General features: G+C 37.7%; 1 long non-coding RNA gene and 1 other non-coding gene across 4 annotated transcripts; one reads left to right on the top strand and one right to left on the bottom strand.

Annotated features, from left to right (window-relative positions):
- Positions 1–10,112: 10,112 nt before the first annotated feature.
- LOC127745223 (small nucleolar RNA R71) lies at positions 10,113–10,219 on the top strand. The gene has a single exon (XR_008006419.1). It is a non-coding gene; the product is annotated as a small nucleolar RNA R71 (small nucleolar RNA).
- Positions 10,220–13,658: 3,439 nt separating this feature from the next.
- On the bottom strand, positions 13,659–18,858 carry LOC107474172 (uncharacterized). Of its 3 annotated transcripts, none has more exons than XR_001589196.3 (9): positions 18,497–18,858; positions 18,280–18,385; positions 18,004–18,173; positions 17,328–17,427; positions 17,012–17,137; positions 16,008–16,151; positions 15,279–15,718; positions 14,610–14,796; positions 13,659–14,528 (listed from the first exon to the last, which is right to left on the bottom strand). It is a non-coding gene; the product is annotated as an uncharacterized LOC107474172 (long non-coding RNA). The 3 variants fall into 3 exon arrangements; XR_008005695.1 differs by having other exon boundaries at positions 14,610–14,663; XR_002370500.2 differs by having other exon boundaries at positions 14,610–15,718.
- Between the last annotated feature and the right edge of the window lie 3,511 nt (positions 18,859–22,369).

Below are 22,369 nucleotides of genomic sequence, written 5' to 3'. Positions count from 1 at the left end.
AAGGTCCTTTCAGGTTCAGGGTCAGCCTCAACAAGAATGCCTTTGTCTTTGCTCCTGCTCATATGAAAGAGAATAGAACAAGAAAATATGGAATCCTCTATGTCACAGTATAGAGATTCCTTGAGGTGTCAGAGGAAAAGAAGAATAGAAGGAGGAGGTAGAAGAATTTGAACTTATCAAGAGAGATAGGGTTCGAATTGTGCATTGAGGAGGAGTGTTAGTCCATAAATAGAAGGATGTGAGAAGAGGGGAAGAATTTTTGAAATTAAATTAAAAGATTTTAAAATAATTAAAATAAATTTTGAAAAATTTATCGGTGATTTTCAAAAACTAAGATTGAGAAAGTAATTAAGTGATTTTTGAAAACGATTTTGAAATTAGAAATAAAAAAGATATGATTGAAGACTATTTTGAAAAAGATGTGATTAAAAAGATATGATTGAAAAGTTATGGTTTTAAAGAGATATGATTGAAAAGATATGATTGAAAAACAATTTAAAAAGATTTGATTTTTAAAATTATTGACTTGGCTAACAAGAAATTTAAAAGATATGATTCAGACATTAAACCTTTCTCAACAGAAAAGGCAACACACTTGAAATGTTGAATCAAATCATTAATTGTTAGCAAGTATTTTTGAAAATGGAAAGAAATTGATTTTGAAAATATATGATTGAAGAGACATGATTTGAAAAAGATTTGATTTTGAAAAATTATGAAAACTTGAAAAAAATTTGAATTAAAAACAAAATCTTCCCTCTTGTGCTATCCTGGCGTTAAACGCCCAGAATGGTATCCATTCTGGCGTTTAACGCCCAAAACTCTATCCTTTTGGGCGTTAAACGCCCAGCCAGGCACCCTGGCTGGCGTTTAAACGCCAGTTTTCCTTTCTCACTGGGTGTTTTGAACGCCCAGCTTTTTCTGTGTAATTCCTCTGCTGTATGTTCTGAATCTTCAATTCTCTGTATTATTGACTTGAAAAGACACAAATAAAAAAATTTTTTGAATTTTTTTTAATGATGAGGAATAATCAAAATGCAACTAAAATCAAATAAACAATGCATGCAAGACACCAAACTTAGAAGTTTGTATACTATTGACACTAACAAATTGAGAATGCATATGAGAAACAACAAAACACATAAAACAAGAGAATTTAAAGATCAGAGCAAGGAAATCATCAATAACATCAAGAAGATGAATGAAGAACATAATGCATGTAATTTTCGAAAATTAGAGGAATAAAGACATGCAATTGACACCAAACTTAAAATTAGACACTAGACTCAAACAAGAAACATAAAGATATTTTTGATTTTATGATTTTATAATTTTTTTTATTTTTTTCGAAAATTATATGGAAAAGAAAATAAAGAGATTCAAAATTTTTAATAAGAATTCCAGGAATCATGTAAAGAGATTCAAAATTTTTAATAAGAATTTCAGGAATCATGCAATGTTAGTCTAAAGCTTTAGTCTAAAGAAATTAGACATGGCTAGCCAAGCTTCAGTAGGACATTGCATTCAAGAGCTAAATTGATGAGAATCAATCAGCTTTGGTGATAATGAAAACATCACCTTGAAACTCTAGAATTCATTCTTAAAAATTATGAAGAAAACTACCTAATCTAAGCAACAAGATGAACCGTCAGTTGTCCAAACTCAAACAATCCCTGGCAACGGCGCCAAAAACTTGGTGCACAAAATTGTGATCATCAATGGCGCCATCAACATAGTACGCTCAATTGCAATCTCAACTCTTTATCACAACTTCGCACAACTAACCAGCCAGTGCACTGGGTCATCCAAGTAATAAACCTTACGCAAGTAAGGGTCGATCCCACGGAGATTGTTGGTATGAAGCAAGCTATGGTCATCTTGTAAATCTCAGTCAGGCGGATTCAAATGGTTATGGAGGATTAATGATTAAAAGATAAATAAAACATAAAATAAAGATAGAGATACTTATGTAATTCATTGGTGAGAGTTTCAGATAAGCGTATGGAGATGCTTTGTCCCTTCCGTCTCTCTGCTTTCCTACTATCTTCATCCAATCCTTCTTACTCCTTTCCATGGCAAGCTGTATGTTGGGCATCACCGTTGTCAATCGCTACAGTCCCGTCCTCTCAGTGAAAATGTTCAACGTGCTTTGTCACAGGACGGCTATTCAGCTGTCGGTTCTCGATCATGTCAGAATAGAATCCAGTGATTCTTTTGCGTCTGTCACTAACGCCCCACAATCGCGAGTTTGAAGCTCGTCATAGTCATTCAATCCCCGAATCCTACTCAGAATACCCCAGACAAGGTTTAGACCTTCCGGATTCTCTTGAATGCCGCCATCAATTCTAGCTTATACCACGAAGATTCTGATTAAGGAATCCAAGAGATAAACATTCAAGCCTTGTTTGCTTGTAAAACGAAAGTGGTTGTCAGGCACGCGTTCATAAGTGAGAATGATGATGAGCGTCACATAATCATCACATTCATCATGTTCTTGGGTGCGAATGAATATCTTAGAACAAGAATAAGCTAAATTGAATAGAAGAACAATAGTAATTGCGTTAATACTCGAGGTACAGCAGAGCTCCACACCTTAATCTATGGTGTGTAGAAACTTCACCGTTGAAAATACATAAGTGATAATGGTGATCATTGGCTTTGGCCCCAGAGAGGGAACCAGAAGAACCAAGATGAAAATACAATAGCAAAAGGTATTATTTATAGAGAACTAGTAGTTTAGGGTTTACAGAAATGAGTAAATGACATAAAAATCCACTTCCGGACCCACTTGGTGTGTGCTTGGGCTGAGCATTGAAGCTTCCATGTGTAGAGACTTTTCTTGGAGTTAAACGCCAGCTTTTGTGCCAGTTTGGGCGTTTAACTCCCATTTCTGTGCCAGTTCCGGCGTTAAATGCCAGAATTCTTGAGCTGACTTGGAACGCCTGTTTGGGCCATAAAATCTCGAGCAAAGTATGGACTATTATTCATTGCCGGAAAGCCCAGGATGTCTACTTTCCAACGCAATTGAGAGCGCGCCAATTGGGCTTCTGTAGCTCCAGAAAATCCACTTCGAGTTCAGGGAGGTCAGAATCCAACAGCATCTGGAGTCCTTTTCAGCCTCTGAATCATATTTTTGCTCAAGTCCCTTAATTTCAGCCAGAAAATACCTGAAATCACAGAAAAACATACAAACTCATAGTAAAGTCCAGAAAAGTGAATTTTAACTAAAAACTAATAAAAATATAATAAAAACTAACTAAAACATACTAAAAACAATGCCAAAAAGTGTATAAATTATCCGCTCATCAGTCATCCTCTTCGGCCGGAATGTGGGGGATATTCAGAATAGCTTCAAGAGCCCGGTTGGAAGTATCCAACCTCTTTCCCCGGAGGAATACCGACTTTGCTTCCCATCTTTGGTAGTTGGCGTAGAATTCCTACACCATGGTTTTATTGACTTCAATTGTGTCTTGCTCTAAAAAACTCCCAATGAAGTGAGGCAATCCGCTCATGGATAACCGCTTTGTACTTGATCGGAACCTTGTTTTCGTTCCCAATGGATTGACCTTTTCTTAAAGCTGTCATATTGGAACTGTGCTCTTCGGTTGATCAAGATGTCCGGTTTGTTACTTGGTTGATCCATGAAACATGGTAGTGATGAGTAGGTTGAAAGTTCCACAACCGGCAAAGCGACCGGTTTCTTACCCTTTTTCCGCATCCTACGAGAAAACAAAATAAATTTCAGATTACAGGACAACAACAAATTTATCACAAGGAAGAAACACTTAATAAAGTCAAGAAAACTAAATTCTTAATTGGAAGTTTGAAGATAGTGTGATTCACAAGAATGACGGTGTATATATTCCAATGGTGCGCGCGATTGGAACATACACACCGGCCGCACAGAACAGCGATCACACTCCCAATTCAAATAAAGGCTCAAAGCTTCACAACTAAGTGCTCATGTTGCAAGAAAGTGAAATATAGACATGCAAGCAACTCTAAGCAAGCACCAAAAGAGAAAGGTCAATTGTTCATCATCGACAAATGGTAATCACATATACAATGTTCTTTAATTTGAGGCCAAAAGATGTTTGATCAAGACATCATTAAAAATTGAACATTTGCAAAAGGATTAATCAATTTAGATTCCAAGATGAACACTGAACTTAGATTCTATCAACACAATGCAATTGCTACTTATGCTCACCCATTGACAAAATACACAATTTCTTGGCAAACATGGGTGGTTGAACTCAAAGCATGTGAGCATGGAAATGCATTGGTGACACAAATTCATCAACATCAGAATTCACAAATGAGGTTGCACAATTCATACATTATGCCTAACAAAAGATAAATTGAAAACATATGATGCCAAAGTCATATGAATCAAACAAGATGTTTATTGAGGCATTTTATCGAACATGTGGTATACAATGTGCAAGCCCATCACAATTAAGCTCAAAATTGATAACAAGCAACCCAACAATCAAGAAATAACACTTTGCAATACAAGAAAACAATAAGAAGAAAGTAATAAATTTAATCCAAACAACATAAAAGAAATGAAAGCAAATGCAACAATATTAACAAAAATGGGGAAAAAAAGAAGAAAGAAAAAGGAATCTTTGGTATGAAGGTTGAGTAGAACAAGAACTAGGTGGGAACAATGGCACTTCTTATAGTCACTGCGAAATCATGGCCGTTGGCTTGACCGGAAGAGAAAATTCACCGAAGGTGAATAGAGGGAAGAGAAGAAAAGAGAAGAAGGAAAGAAGAGAGAAGAGAAATAAGAGAAAAGTAGAGATATGGTGGTAGTGGTGGGCGGCTGACGGCGGCTAATGGCGGCGGCGAAACTGGGGGGAGGTGAGGGAGAGAGAGAGCAAGAAGAAGAAAGGAAAAGAAAAGAATGCCGCCCCTCAACAGGGCAGCTCATCCTATTAACGCCCAGTTCGCGATCTGTGCGGACGTACAACAGTGACAACTTAGAAAGGGAGCGAACGCACATAGCGTGCGATCGCTGCAACGAGAGAGGTTGCAAAAGGGTGTGTGAGCACAACAAAAGATGCAAACGCACAGAAGGACTCTTTTTTTTAACCTGTGGACAAAAAGCACATGTGCGTGTGCACACAGGTTCGTGCGCACGCACAGACGATAAGAAGGGGGATGGTATGCGCTCGCACAAGCCGTTCCCTCGCTCCCACCAGAGGGGCTTACAAGCGGGGTGCACAAGTCTGTGCGGCCGCACAAACAAGGCACGAAAGGGAACGTGTGCGTATATCGGGTCGTACAATTTAGATTTCACGTACAACCGGCAAGTATACCAGGTCATATCAAGTAATAAAACTCACTAAGAGTGAGGTTGATCCCACGGAGATTGGTAGATTAAGCAACTTTAGTTAAATGGTATATTTAGTCAAGCAAACATGGTTTTGATTTCATGAGATTTGTGATTTTTGAACATAATTGCAAAAATTTAAATAGCAAGGAATTTAAAGAACTAGAATAGCGAAAGAAAATGAAGGTAAATAACTGAAACTTAAAGTGCGAGAAACTTAAATGACATGGAAAATAAATTGCAAGAAAGCAAAGATTGCAGAATTTTAAAGAGCAGAAGAGTGGTTACAAGGAATAGAAAACAGAATGTAAATGACAGAATGATAAATTTGCAAGAATATAGAAGGGAATTGGGTAATAGGTATTCAAGGAACTAAAGAACAAAGAGATGAGAATTAATGATGGAGAGATTATTAGGGACCAGAGATGTAAATTGTCATGAATTGACATTACTCAACTCCTTCTCAATCATGGGTATAGATCTATGGCAGATTGTGAATAATTGAATCCCAATCTCTTGGCGATTCAATTTCTCTCAACACAATCAATTGCCACTCTCATGATCTAATTGGTCATGAGAAGAGGTGAAGTTCAATTTCTAATCCAAAGCCACACAACTTCCAGGATCTCAACTAAGGGAGGTTACATCTCACATACCAACCCAAAGTGTATTGATCAAAGAAATCATGAAAGGATGAACTCTAAACTGAGTTATATGGCTCCTTTCTCAAGTTCACTATATAATTCAAGTAGATTCAATCCTTCTCTCGAATGTAATTGAATCTATGAAGAACAAGAGTTTCCTCTTAGATGATCCACTTGAATTGAGAAGGAAAAGAATAATTGTCAACCCATTCAAATAAACAGAGCTCCTCCCCCTAATGAAAATGGGGTTTAGTGAATCATAGCTCTAAATTCAACAACAATTGCAAAAGTAGACATTAAAGTTGAGTAGTAAAGAAAAATGAAGAATGAAGAAAAAGTTCTTAGAAAACTTAAATTCAAAATTGCTTCTGAAAGTAACTTCCACAAAAACTAAGTGTAAGAGTATCTCAAAGTAAAAAGTGCACAAGGTGTAAGAAGTAGAAAGTCCGGAAGAAGCCCTCAAGTACAAAATTCTACTCTATTTATACTACTACTAAAACTCATTTAGAGGTCTTCAATTGGATTAGCAATATGGGCTTTTCCTTTGTTAAGTTCCTAGTCCAATGAATGGAAGTATTCCCCTTTTGAAGAGAGCAAAAAGAACAGAGCAAGTCTTCATCAATTTTGGCCCAACTGGGCATTACTGGCAAACACGCCAGTTCACAGCACGTTGGCAACGTGCTATTGAATTTCCTGGGCTCTAGGCTTGGGCGTTGTTGGCCTAAGTTATTGCCAAACACTTGAATCAGTTTTGATGCCCAAAGTTGTCTCTGGTTTGAGCTTCAATTTTGTGCTTCACTATAGACTATTACACATGGTTGGAAAGCTCTGAAGGTCAGCTTTTCAACACAACTGAAAGAACCTCAATTGGATCTCTGTAGCTCAAGTTATGTTCCATTGAAGAAGACATGGTCAGGCTGCCTAGGCGTTTTTGGTGAACACGCCAGTGACAACGCCCTTATTCTCAGAGGCTCTAAATAAAGCCAGCTTTTGAGTCTTCAAATGAACTCCAATCGCATACTATGATATATGGTTGGAAAGCTCTTGATGTCTACTTTCCAATGCCACTAAAATCACCTCATTTGGAGTTTTCTAGCTCAAGATATACTTCTTTGAAGAGGGCAAGGTCAGGCTGCCTAGCGTTGTTGCCCAAGTTGTTGGCAAAACATGCCAGCAACAACGCCCATGCCTCTTCTTTGGTGGCTTCCTGGTGTTTTTGCCCAAGTTATTGGCAAAACACGCTAGGAACAACGTGCATGCCTCTTCTTTGGTGGCTTCCTGGCGTTGTTGCCCAAGTTGTTGGCAAAACACGCCAGGAACAACGGGCATGCCTTCTTCTCCCTGGCAGCTTGATTTGTTGGGCGTTGTTGCTGGAGTTGTTGCTGAACACGTAGCCAACAACGCCCCTTCTTCCTCCTTGCTGCACACACGTTTTGGCGTGGCCAACTTGGTTTCCAAGTTACCAACGTGCTTGTTCCTCCTTGCTCCATCACCTACCATAAACCAAAGAATTTTCCTCAAAGTTTTGCCATCTTATGCAATAATTTTCAAGGGAATCATTCACATCAACTTATATATAAACTCCTTGAGTCATTTGCATGAATTACGCCAAATTTCACTTAATTCTTGGTTCATGGATGCATGGAGGAAAAGCTCACAAAATTGCTCATTTATTTCAAAGAAAGTGAATGAAACTAAGCTAAAACTAACTAAACTAACTAGTTAAAATGGTAAATATGCGAATGCATCAGTACGCACAGAGCAGAGAAAAGGAGCAGTGCGCACGCACAGGCTGTGCTAGCACTGCCACCAGAGGGCATGTCAAAGTGTGTGCGAATGCACAAGCTTGTGCGCCTGCACAGATTGCGATAAACACAGTTTTTGTGCGCACGCACGGGATGGTGCGGACGCACAAATGTCCTGTTTCAGAAAATTCTTTTCTCCATAAAACTAAGGTTCCTAACCTTGGCAAATCAACATACCAACCCCAAATTATTCACATAAGCATACAATCACAGTCCACAAGGAATTTTAACCTCTTTAACTCAAAGTTATTAAACCCAACCTACGCTAATCATTATATCACAAGAAAACAAGTAATTCAAAAAGCTATAAACAAGAGATAGAGTTAGAAAAATGTCACCATGGTGGGGTATTTCCCACGAAGCACTTTGGTTTAGAGTCCTAAGTTGGACTTGCATGGCTTCATTGGTCACTTAGGAACTTCCCCAAGGAGGAAAATCTCCAACTCCTTGCCATTCTTGGGTTGAGCATGTTCCTTTGAATTTGACTTCTTGGCAACCTCCTCTTTTCCTTGTTCCTTGATATCCTCAATCACTTTATCTTCAACTATGTCACACCCAAAAATGGAATAGGCCTTAAGAATGGGTTTGTTGGACTCTTCCAGGGTGAACTTGACTAACTCTCCATCCGACTCAAAAGAATAGACTCCCGAGTGTGCGTCTAGCTTGAAACGGGCTGTCTTCAAGAATGGCCTTCCAAGGAGTATTGATGATGGGTTAGTCGAATCAATAGGTGGAGTCTCCAAGATGTGGAAGTCAACCAGAAAAAGCAACCCTTGAATGTTGATTATGACATTCTCCGCAATTCCAACCACAGACACAATACTCTTGTCAGCCAAGACAAACCTTGCTCCGGATCTCTTGAGGGGTGGTAAGTTCAATCTTTGGTATACGGGCAGTGGCATGATGCTCACACACGCTCCCAAATCACACATACAATCCATGAACTTAATCCCACCAATCAAACAAGTCACCAAACATGGGCCGGAATCATTACATTTTTCAGGAAGCAAAGAAGAGATAGAATCATCTACTGACTTTCCGTTAAGATTGCCAAGCTTGTCTTTGTGAGTGCACACATCTTTAAGGGACTTAGCATATTTCGGCACTTGTTGAATGGCTTGAAAGAGAGGGACGGTAACTTCGATTTTCTTAAAAACTTCCACCAAAGTGGGGTCAAGATCTTCTTGCTTTTTTGCCTTCTTGGCCAAAGTTGGGAATGGAATGGGTGAAGGCTCTTCAAGCAAGGTCTTTCTCTTTGGCTCCTTGACTTTTGGTGGCTCCTCTTCACTTTTGTCAACATTTTCATCATCACCCTTTGTCATCTCCACCTCTTCTCCTACCTCATCATTGTTGGTCTTTTTACTCGCCTTGACGGGTATAGCAACATTCTTGTCCAAGTCCAACTTAGTACCACTTCAGAGAGTAATGGCATTTATGCTCCCTTTAGGGCTGGGTTGAGGTTGAGAGGGTAGACTACTTGAAGTTGAAGCTTGTTAGGTGCTTTGTGCGGTTTGAGGAGGGAGAGTCAAACGGGTAAGGGCTTCGACTATTGTAGCCATGTATGCATATTGTTTCTTATGAAACTCTCTTTGCTCTTGCATGAAGGTATGGATTGTGTCATTCATGTGGGTTTGATTGGGAGGAGGGGCTTGGTTAACTTGAGAAGGATTGGATCTACTATTTGGATGTTGGTACTTCACTTGAGATTGAGGTTGTGGGGGGTTGTTGGTATTGTTGCGGACCTTGGGGGTGTTGGGGGTAATAGGCTTGAGCATTTTGGTTAGGTTGAGCTTGGGGAGCTTGGTTCCACCTTTGGTTTGAGTTATCTCTCCACCCTTGGTTTTGATTACCTCCATTTTGGTAGGGTCCTTGGTTGTAATTGGTCCTTTGTGGATAAGAAGGGTTAGCAACCGCCAACGTAGTGTCCTATTGGATTTGAGGGCACTCATCTGTGTAATGAGTAGTACAAGCACAAAACCCACATATCCTTGGTGGTCCTTCAATCCTAGGAGGTTGAGGTGGAGCATTTATCAAAGCCTGAGGGATTTGTTGACTTTGGGTGATTTGACGTAACAAGATTGTCATTTCATCGAGGGTCTTAGTCAGAATAGCATCTCCGGAAGGAGAAACTTCACTCAACACTTTTGGATGTGGAGTCCTTGTCCAGGAGTGTTGAGTTAAGTCAGCTAGGTCTGATATAACTTCCCATGCCTCTGTTGCAGTCTTTTTTTTGTCAATGATCCCCCACTCGCGGTATCTAGGAGAAGCTTATCTTGGTGTTGCATCCTTTGACAGAAATAACTAATCAAAACCAACTCATCAATCCGGTGGTGAGGGCAAGCTTCCAATAACTTCTTGAATCTTTCCCAGTATTCATACAAGGTCTCCCCATCTTGTTGCACAATACAAGAGATCTCTCTTCGCAACTTGTCTGTTTTCTAAAGAGGGTAGAACTTTTCCAAGAACTCCTTACGCAACAAGTCCCAGTTGGATCTAATTTCACTTGGCTGAGTATAAAACCATTCCTTTGCTTTTCCCTCCAAAGAGAAAGGGAAAGCAAAGACCAACCCTGTGGATTCATCCGCTCCGTGTCTCCTTGCGGTTGCACATGCAACTTGGAAATCCTTAAGGTGCTTCAGCGGATCTTCCCCATGTAGCCCATTGTACTTGGGAAGAAAGTTGATTATGCCAGACTTAAGCCTAAACTTTGGATCCAAGGCCGGATACAAAATCTGAAGTGGTTGCAAGTTAAGATCAAGTGCTCCAGCTTCTTTCAAAGTAATCCTTCGCAGAGGTTCTGCCATGACAGTGTCACCTGAGTCACTCAAAGACAATTCAGTACTCCCCACAGATGAATATAGAGTCTCCTCGTTGATCGAAGAATGAGAGTCACGGACGATTGGTGATAGTGAATGGGAGTGATCCTCAAGGGAACCCGATTCACTATTCACAAAAGCTAGCCGGCGCCGAGCTTGCCTTATACGAGTTAAAATTCTTTCAATTTTTGGATCAAAAGTGGCCAAGATCGGGTCTGGAAGCGACCGTGTCATTCAACTGAGGAGGCAATGAAAGCATGCAATTATGAAAAGCAAAACACAAGCAAGCAAGTAAACAAAAGCTAACTTAACAACTTATAACTACTAAAATTACTAAAGGGGAAAGTAGTATCTACAACTAGTGCCAAGTAGCAAACCAAAAATCAAGTATTCACACTATTCACATATTTACACAACCAAAATCATGGCATTCATTGTACTCAAAGTGAATTTCCTCGGCAACGGTGCCAAATTTGACGAATGCCCAAATTGCATGGGTTAGGAATTTGATTATCCAAAATGGAATTGGCGTTGTAAGTATAGTCCTAACCCAACAAATTGACCATCGATCAAATGTTATCATAATTCAAACCAAATATAAACCAAGAGTGTTTAATTCCCGGGTCGTTCTCCCTAGGAATCACTCAATGGCAACGAGTGTGCAAATTTTGGTTATAATGATCAAGGGGTTTTCAATGAAGAGATGAACATATAAAGCAATAAAAGAACATGCAAAATTGTAATGATTGAACTAATAAAGCAATTAAAGAACCGAGTGTGTAATATAAACAAGTAAAGTATGAAAGAGATTAACATAACAAAATATGAAAGATTGAAAGCATAAAAAGGGGTATTGTCTTGGAGTGAGCTAGGGATCCTTTCCTTGTTGAAACCACAACTATGACAATTATGATGGATTAGTCTCACTTGATCAACCCTCACATCAGAAGATAAGTTAAATGAGCATAAGTGTCCTTAACCCGCAAATCCTAAATTGCTTGCTAATTGCCTTAGCAACAACTTAGCGTTAGTGGGAACAAGAGCAATTAACAATCCAAGAATTGACACTAAATGTTGGACATCCCAACTCTAGAAACCCAAGTGCTCACTTTACCCAAGCCAAGAGGTAAAAACTTAGCCTAAAACCATGTTTGACATTTTGTCAAACACTTGGTGGGCAAAAAGCTTAAACATGGTGAAAATGAGAAAAGACTTGAAATTAAAAGCAACAACTGATCTCAATCAACAAGAATGACAGTAGAAAGAATGAAATGAACATCAAACATCAAATTCATCAACAAGAAATTTAAATTGCAAGAGAGAAGTAAAATTGAACTATAACTTGCATTAGAAGAAATGTAAGAACAAAATAACTAGAAAGAGTAATAACAAGAGAATACTTACAATGAGACTTAGCAAAATCCAAGATAAAAAATGGAAAATGGCACTTGAATGTAAAACCCTAATGAAAACCCTAGTAGAGGTTGAAGAAAACTTAGAGAAAAACTAAACTAAAACTTCCTACTACTCCTAAAACTACCCTAATGATATGCTATGCTATTCACTTCATTCTTCATCCAATATGAGCTAAGAGACTTCAGAAATGGGCCTCTAAAACCCTCAAATTGCGAGTCACGTGCCTTTTTAACGAAGTCATGTGCGAACACCTGTGCGGACGCACAGGTGTGTGCGTCCGCACACTTTGCGAATTTTCCTTCCTGTGCGCACGCACGAGAGGCTGTGCGCACGCACACTAGGCGATGCTTGGCTGGACGCATGACGCGCTCTGGTTGGTCCACGCGCTCTGATTGGGTTCTTGTGCAGACGCACAGGGGGCTGTGCGCACGCACACGTCTCAGAACTCTTCTCCTTTGAGTCTTCATGTTTCCTCCACTTTGCATGCTCTCTTTCTATTTTTTCCAACACATTCCTACCTTATACACCTGAAATCACTCACAAACAATATCAAGGCATCAAATGGAAAGCAAATGGAATAAAAATAGATCAAATAAAGCATAAAGAGCATGTTTTCACAATCAAGCACAATTTGGGAGGAAAGATCAAAAGCATGCTATTCAAGGGAATAAGTGTAAATTTATGTGATGAAATCTATTCAATTCTAGCAAAAAATCATCATCAATTATGGATTCATCACTCCCCTTCCCATTAATGTACCATTCCTTCCCCCTCCTCTATATACATATATATATATNNNNATTTTAACCCTTTTTTTACTCTTTTATCATTTTATTCTTCTTTTCTCATACTATTTATTTTTACTCCTTCGTATGTCTTTTTATGTTCCTCTCTGTTTTCAGTTCTTCTTTGCTTGAGGACAAGCAAATTTTTAAGTTTGGTGTTGTCGCTTCGATTTTTGGCTTTTATGTTTATTTTAAATAGCACCAAAGGAAGGCAAATCGTCTTCATGGAGGAGCACAACCAGAAGGATGAGATGGCCACTAGGAAAACTGAGGTGGTTGAGTTCCTTTCATTCTGTTTCTCTTCCGTTCTTATTTTGTTGTCTTTTGTTTTCTGTTGCTTTGATTGCCTACATGATCTTTAGTACTTTTAGTTCTTAGATTTTATTTCATTCTGTCATTTGCTTTTAGTAAAAAAATGTTTCATGTACCACTCACTGAACTTGAATCTAAAAAGAAAAGAAAAGAAGTGATATGATGCGTGAGAAACTGAGTTTATTCTTAATAGTATTCTCATTTATCCAAATGTGGTGGTGTTTTCTGTGACTTTGAATGCATGATATGAACTGTGCATATTTAAATTTGAATCAAAGAATATTGATGTACAAGGAATAGAAATTTAGAGAGCTATTATGAATTCTCTGCAATAAGTGAGAGTTTAATCCTTGAAGTAAAAGAAACAGCAAAAGAAAAATATATATAATAATAAAAGCAAGGTCCAAGGCTCTGAACATCAATGACTAGGGAGGTCAGACATGATTAAAAGCTCAAAGAGTTATTTCCCTGGTCATATACTTGTGGTGTGATTGTGTCAAGTAATCCTTGAGACAAAACACTAAGAGTCGAGATCAAATGCATTTAACAGAGTACACTACAAGGAAACCAGGATTTTGCTACGCTTTTAAAGCGTGGCGAAAAGTTGAAAAAAGCGTAGCAATAGCTTTTTGCCACGCTTTTTGAGCTACCGGCACGCTTTTGAAAGGGTCACAACTGCTAGCGTGCCAGTTGCTTTATTACCACGCTTTTGGTGACCTATGGCCATGCTTTTTCTGTCGCCACACTTTTATCTATTGCCACGCTTTTAAGCATGGCTGTATGTGAAAGATATCGGTACGCTTTTAAAGCGTGCCAATAGTTGGAGATACGGCTACGCTTTTAAAGCGTGCCAACAGCGAGAGATATCGCTACGCTTTTAAAGCGTGCCAGTAGCAAAAGATATGGCTACGCTTTTAAAGAGTGCTAGTAGCAAGAGATATGGCTACACTTTTAAAGTGTAGCTGTTGATGACTGTTGTACAATATGACTACGCTTTCAAAGCGTAGCTATAACTTTGTTCAGGTTCTATTGTTCTTTCTCTAATCTTTGTAATAAAATCTTATAAAATTCATAGATAATTGTAAAGTTTATACAATAACCACTAATTTTAAATCAACTAATCCAATCTTTATAAACTTGTCACCAAATATAGTGTGATTGATCACATGACATGCTCTAACAAAATACCAAAAATCAAAATCATTACAACAATTATTACATTATCTACTTCCTTTACATATTATTACATAAGAGAAAAAATTTTAGAATCAATAGGAAGTTACAAAAGAGACCACTAGTTTTTACTGAAACAAAAAAACACTACTAGTACCCAAGCTAACGAAGATTCTAAGCAAGCTACCATCCTTGAATTACATATTACTAATCCAGGAGCCATCATTTCAATCCACCTGAAGAAAATAGATAATCTTCCTTCAAGTCTAGGAAAGTAAAGAGAAAGCCAATTGAATTACTTATTACCGAAACTTTACCTGGTATAAGGAGGAGCAGTGCTGCTCAAATCACAACCTCCAATTTTGTATGTCCTTCTTACAAGCACAACAACCAAAAGTATGTAAGAACATGATTTTGAGTATATGCATCTTCAAAAGCTTTTCGTTAAGCTGTGCTTTTCTTCTATTTAATTTTCTCTATTTACAACATTGATTCAGTTGTAAACTGCACATAAAAAAATAAAAAAAAAATAAAAAAAGAAGTGAAATAAAGTAAGAAAATTAAAAAGAACCTCTGAGTAATTATTTATCAAACAACTAATATACTATTGGATATATGACTCCACAGTCTGCAGTTTACCATTACCAATCATGTCAAACAAATAAATAATGCACACCTATATCAACTAGGGCACAAACTTGGAAATGTGTGTTTAACCTGAAAGCAGCAAATTGTCCGTAGCTCCCACCCCCACCAGAAAAACTCCTTTTTAATCATCAATCAAAAGCATGGATATGAACACTAGAATAGTTATGTATAACTTATTTCAATTAACTCTAGAATTCGTTCATATCTTCTCACTTACAGCACTCAAGAGTAGTTCTCTCTGCACAAATCATATCTTAGGGAGAATAATACACAAATGTATGAAGCTGCCAACACTTATTTTTATTTTAAGTTTAAGAAAATGAAAGATATGTACTTACAGTGAGAACTGGACCAATTTTCAAGTCCTCTAACTTTTTTCTCTTAGCAAGACCTTTCAATTTGGATACCAAGGAAGTCAAAGCCCAATTCTAAGCACAGTAAGTAATTGAAAAATCTCCAGAGCTGGTTACAGCAAGACCTTTCAGAAAGTTGAGGATCAAGTGCTGGTTGTGAAATCTCCAGCCTTTCACTTTTAACGATAGATATATAACAGAAAATCATTTGAGAATCATTAAGATTTTGTAACATTATAGGAGTGCCCATTTAAAAAAAATAAAACAGAAGTAATCTCCACCAATTTTGTTTTTAATTAAACAATCTAAGAGCATCAAACTATATTTTTTCTAACTTTCAGAAATCAGAGATTGTTTTCAACATTCTTATCTGGGTGGAACTCTTAAACTCCAAGGTCCTCGTCCCAAAAGAAAATGTCCTCATCCTAAAACAAAAATCTGGGTGTAAGGAAACATAATACACATCTAAGACAATAAATAACAATTCCTAAAATAGAATCCACAAATTAGGTGGCTAAATTTTCTAAACTGTATTCACTAGGCCTTGTGAACCTTTTCCACATATGCTTGCAACCAAAAGCACAGGAATTGTAAGACAATCTAGAAAGGCTAATTGTAAGCAATTACTCATTTTTCATCAATTCTGGGACAACCCAACCTTGACAAGAGAGAATATCTAAAAGCACAATAGCAGATGTAGATTAAGAAACTAACACAAAGAAAAACACCATGGCTTGAACCATGTCCTCCCAGAAGGTTCCTCTATTTGAGGGAAGAGAAAGAAAAACCCGTGTTCTTGCATAAGAGCACAACACCATTGTTGCTCAGCTTCGCCAGCCTCAGAACTCTTGGGAAATCCTGAAATTATATATATATATATATATATATGAATGCAATGCAAACAGTTTATAAAGGATAATAATAAGTGAAAGAAAAACACAAACAAGGGTATGAACAGCATTGGAGATGGCAGATGAACACAGAAAATAGAAGACGATGAACTCTGTCAAACATCAACTTTTAAATGCCCCTGTTTTGAATGGATAATATAAGATATTGAATTTGCTAATGATAATATATGATTCAATACCAGTGTTACACCCTTTTATGTTATTAATGCACCAAAATCCAAAAAGCAAAAGTAAATATCCCCTAAAAAATACCAGGTTAGGAATTTGATAATCCATGGGACAAGTAAAACCTCATCTTAACTATATTAAACAATAATACGCTTTGATAAAGCATAAAAGCTATTCAGGCCACTTAGTTAGCCATTGTTGTCCTTTTTATGACATGATTAAGGGTTTCTGGTACTATATGTCAAAATCCATCATTTCTATGTATTAACTTTATGGCTTGCTTCTCAGTATTGATAGCAAATGGCTTAACTAATTGAACATAAAACACAAACAAATGGATTCCAACTTATTCAATTTACACTGGGACGGTGGATTTCAACACTAAAACACTGGAAAGTTTTAGCAAGAGGCTGTTGAGAAATTATTTTTTGTCCTGCCTTGTTTTTATCTGACTAATGATTTTCATGCCTACAAACACGGGATGAAGAACTATATTTGCAATGGCCAGAAAGAAATTGAAAAGAAAACTGTGCTCCCTAGAACACAATTGTGTCTTCAATGTGCATGTCTTATTATTATCTACCTGAATGTGTATATTCAGAAAATTATTAGTAATTCATTAACGGAAAAGATACATACTGAAAACTTTGACAAAGTAGCTTGATCAGCCACGTCTGCAACTTTGTTCTGATCTCCAAAAAATTGGTAGGAAGAAGGAGATTTAGCATTTGAGAACTTCCTTCTTGCTTCGTCAGATTCTTGAATCTGATAAAGGACAGGCACCAAAACAGAATATGAATCAACATGACATAAATCCATCAAAGAAGAAGCTTAGATACATATTTTACAGATGAAGCTATAGTTAAAGAAGTCAGCTGAGACAATAGTTAAATAAAGTCAACACATATTTAGATATATAACAACACAATTTGCAAATTGGATCTTAATTAATTACCTGCATTGCGTTGACAATAAGGCCTGAGAGAATGAAAAGAGTGCCTGCATGAAGAATAAAAATTGCTGCTAGGAACACCATGTCCTTTTTTTTTCTCAACCTGCCTCCAAATGCAGTACACATTTAAACGACCTTTATTCCCTCAACTCACATACCACTCGCTACACTAATTTCATAACAGGGCAGTCAACCAAAACCAACATACATAGCACAAAATGTTGCTTTAATTTCATAACAGGACAATCAACCAAAACTAAAACCAAACACCTTGCATTCGACTCAACATCTTATTCAATGTGACTTTCTTCTAGGTCTGTTTTACTTCAACAATATTATTTAACATTATTTTTTAACTAATAGAACTGATATTTAATACATTACCAGCAGGGACGAAGGCGGAGGGACGAAGGGATTAAACATTATTGACAAAGGAACAAATAGTATTAAGAGTAAGAGAAAGAAATTTACATAAATTAAGTCCATGAAAATTTCTTTCCCCCTATTTCTACTTTCAGGCCTCGTACCAAACCCACAGTTATAAAAATTTGCAGCTAACTTTGAATAAAATTGGTTAATTCAGCTGAAATTGCAACTGGATAGTGGTTGTAAATAATCATAAAATTCACAATATTGATGAATTTATTGTAGCTTCAATGATGACACTACAATTACGTACCAGAATTTAAAACCAACTTTTAATCATAGATCCAAAGCATGTTTATTTCATCCTTATAGTACCACCTGCTCTACTCAAACAAGAAAATTGAGTCCAGGGCATAACTTCAAGCACCTGATCATCCAGATTATTTAAAGACTCCATGTACCGTTTCGCCATATTTTCATTCTCTGCAATGAAACTTACAAACTCAATTTTAGCAATATGAAACATGCAGAGGCGAACAAAATTCTCGATTCTGAAAAATTATTTATTATTATTATTATTATTAAGAACCTCTTCTGAGAGTGATGCAACTAGCTTCGAGTGATTCACGCATCTTCAACTCTTTAGCGTGGTTAGATTGCAAGGATTGCATCTTCGAAATGCCGTTCTTAACATCCTGAAACACAAACCAAAAAGTAAATCGACATTGAGGATTGAAAATTATTAACAACGAAGAAAGTATTAGAGGTAACACAGAAACCGCGAGGGACGAAGGGATTAAACACACCAACAGGGATGAAGGAGTAAAGCAGAAACAGTGAGGCAAATACGAGGTGGAGGTGTGGTGGATGGGATGTTAGCATCGCGATGACAAGGAAGGCATGGTGGCCATCGCAGGAAGACGACAGGAGAGCACGAAACTACGACGACATTGTTGGATGCTAGGGCAGAGGCAAGGATGAGACGAGGCGGAGGCTAACGATGCAACGAGGATGGTGCTGGTGACGGTGGGGATCTGAGCTCATCCAGGGTATCCATAGATCGATGAGAGTGATGGCGTAAGAGTTGAGAGTGAGAGAGTCTCGAAGAAGAGAGTCTCGATGAAGGGTGGGGAATTGTCGGCAAAGTTTTAGGTTAGGATACATAGGTTATTGGGTTTGGGGCGGGTTATTAGGTTTTTTCTTTTTTTAAAACCTTTTAGCCACGCTTTTAAAGCATGCCAAAAAATACTAGGATATGGCCACACTTTTAAAATGTGCCAAAAGAACATTAGGATATGGCTACGCTTTATAAAAGTTGCTGTAATGAAACCCTGTTGCTACGCTTTCAAAACGTTCCTATTTTTGTCTATGGCCACGCTTTTGAAGCGTGGCAGAAAAAAACATGGCCATATCTCTAATCAACTACCACCCTTGCAAAAGCGTGGCTGTTGACCCTTTTCGCCACGCTTTTGAAGCGTAACGAGAAAAAACGTGGCCGAATCTCTATTCAATCGGCACCCTCACAAAAGCGTGGCCATTGACCACTTTTGGCCATGCTTTTAAAGCGTAGCAAAAAAAAAAGCGTGGCCATAGGCCTTTTTTCTTGTAGTGGCATGCCAAAGGCTTTGAGCACCACTGTCTGGGAGTAACTGAAAAAAAACCAAAACTTAAAGAGAGTTTTCCAGTTAAGAGCTTGTGGTGTTTTTGTGTCAAGTGAAGCTTGAGACAAAATATTTAAAGTCACAGCTAGGCTTAAGGTGCAAAGCACCAAAAAGAAATTTGATGTGTTCACGGATTAAGATGAAATATAAAAGACTAGAGAATTCATAATATTATCCGGATTCTAATTCCGAGTGACCGTAACATTCTTTTGATTCAAAGGATAGTGAGATGCCAAACCTATTCAGGATTGCAGTTGTAAACCCCACTTCAAGAAGAAACACAAGTTTAATTGAACTCTCACTCTCATGCAAATTCACATCCAAAGCTTATATTAGTTTTGGTTGCTTGAGGACAAGCAACAATTCAAGTTTGGTGTTGTAATGTGTGAGCATCTTTCCTATCTTTTCCTAGTGAATTTGCATTTAAATTATTGAGTTTAATCAATAATTAATTATCTTTTAGCCACTATGGATGCTACTTTGAGTCTTGTGCAATTCTGTTTATTTTAGGTAGCATTTGGCTGGATTTGATGGAGTTTCCGCAGAAAAAGAGAAGAAGGCAAATGATGCTGTAGACCCTGACCTCTCTGCACTCAAACCTAAATAACTCGAGCTACAAAGGTTCAATGGACGTGATTTTAGTGGCATTGGAAAGCTAACTTTCAGAGCTTTCCAACGATATATAATAGTTCATACTTCTCTTCCATCAACTCTACCAAGGCTGCGCCTAACTTGAGACGTCTCAAGTTGGGCGCAAGACACAACAACAACATGCAAGTTATGGCGACTCATGGCGAGTTAGGCGCAAAGGAAACCAAGTTAGGCGCCATGGAAACTTGTACTCTCAGGAGGGTACAAGTAAGGCGCAGCAAAGAAGGCCTCTTGTACCAAGTAAGGTGCAGCCTCCATCCCTCACTTCAAGTAAGGCGCAAGGCCTTGTTACTTAATCAAAGTAAGGCACATCAGTGAAGGGCAAGATCAAGTTAGGCGTGGTCCACCCATGAATCAAGCAAGTAAGGCGTGCTCTTCAGTTCAAGTTAGGCGCCTTGTGTGGTGAACAGCATGAAGTCAGGCATGATCCTAGTGAAGCCAAGTGGTCCCCACGTTACAAGGGGCGGATTCTTTAATTAATTCTGATTTAAACTTTATTTTTATTTTAAAATAGGAAAAGATATTATTTTAGTTTTAGAAAATAGATTTTAAATTAATTAGGATTAGATATAAAAGAAAAAAAGAAACTTCTATCCATTATTCTGCATTACTTACAATTCACAGTTTACCTGAATCCCAGTTTTTCTCTCTGAGCCATAAGCAACTAAACCTCCACTGTTAAGGTTAGGAGCTCTGTCTATTTGTATGGATTGATTCTATTGTTTTTCTATTTTAATTCATGTACTGATTTAAAATTTAAGAATTGTTTTCGTTCTTTATCTTATGAATTTGGGTGGAATGGAAGTATGACCCTCTTTCTAATTGAGTTCTTGTATAACTTGGAAAAGCTCTTTACTTGAACAAAAGCTTGAAAATAATTTCTCCTAAATTTTAATTATCTAGATTTAACAGGATACGTGACATATAATCCTCTTATATTTGGATAATTAGGATGTCTGTGGCATATAAACTTTTGAATTTCACCCTCTAATTGGAATTAATTGACCAAGGAATTGGCAGTTGATGAGAATTAGAGGAGACTAGAAAGGTCTAAGGAATTAGGGTCTAGTCACATATAATTCGCCATGAATTAAATCTTGCATGATTAAAATAAATTAGTAAGAAAAGTCAATCCAGAAAATATATAACTCTGAAGGCTTAACTGCCTTCTCCATATTGTTTTCTCAACTTGTTTAATGCTTGCTTTATGATATTCTGAATTTACTGTTTAATGCTTTTTGAACTCTCAACAACATTTTCTGGTCTAACTAAGTAAATTAATCAACCATTGTTGCTTAGTCCATCAATCCTCGTGGGATCGACCCTCATTAACCTGAGGTATTACTTGGTACAACCCAATGTACTTGCCGGTTAGTTTGTGGTTGTAAATTCTGCACCAATGGTCGCCATGAATTGCCCTTGTGTCCTTCGGAATCCTTCTTGCTCTTGGAGAAACGCTTGAAGGTCTTGATGGTCTTGGGTCAAGGGTGGGAAAGCTTCACATTGGGGAGAAGAATGATGTTCATAGTTTGGGAGAAAGGTTGTATATATAGGAGGTAGTTCATGTTGGTAAGTGTCTTGAGGTGTATGTATGGATGTGGTTATTGGTAGTAGTGATGTGGTGTTTGAAAATGTGGTGGTTGAGGATTATGTTGGGGGTATGGGTCATAGGTATGTGATGGTGAAGGTGTATAGTCATAGGAAAATTCACCATATCCTTGAGTTGGGTATGTGCATTGGAAGGGTATGGTTCATTGTAGTATAGAGGAGATTGCTCCTTCCAAAATTGATGCTCCAATCCCATGATACAATCCAAAATTTAAGTCATCAAACCCTATAATATGATCACGACCAAACTCCAAACCAAGAGGGTGATAACTCATCGAGAAAGTTGAAAATAAAAGCTAAAGACATCACTTTAACAAAATAAAAAAATCCTAATTACCAACAAAAGCAAACAAACAACAAAAAAGTATCTATTCACACTATTCACATATTAACAACAACCAAAATATAGCACTCATGACGCTAGCTCCCCGGCAACGGCGCCAAAATTTGACGATGGCCTAGAGCGGGTTAGGAATTTTCACAAAATAGATTTTCGTTGCCAGTATAGTTCCAAACCCAAAAATTGACCATCAATCAAATTTAAATTCTGTAGATGTCACAATTCAAATCAACTTAACCGAGAGTATTTAGACTGCCGGGTCGTTCTCCCTATGAACTAGTGACAATGAGCGCACAATTTTGGTTGCGAGAAAACAAAGAGGGTTTTTAATAATGAAAGAAAACAAAATAAAGGAATTAAAGAACAAAACAAAGTTGCAATTAATAAACTAATGAAAGAAATAAAAGAACTATGTATGT

This window comes from Arachis duranensis, chromosome 2, assembly GCF_000817695.3.
Source record: "Arachis duranensis cultivar V14167 chromosome 2, aradu.V14167.gnm2.J7QH, whole genome shotgun sequence".
Lineage (NCBI taxonomy): Eukaryota > Viridiplantae > Streptophyta > Magnoliopsida > Fabales > Fabaceae > Arachis > Arachis duranensis.
This window is presented reverse-complemented; position numbering and strand designations above follow the sequence as displayed.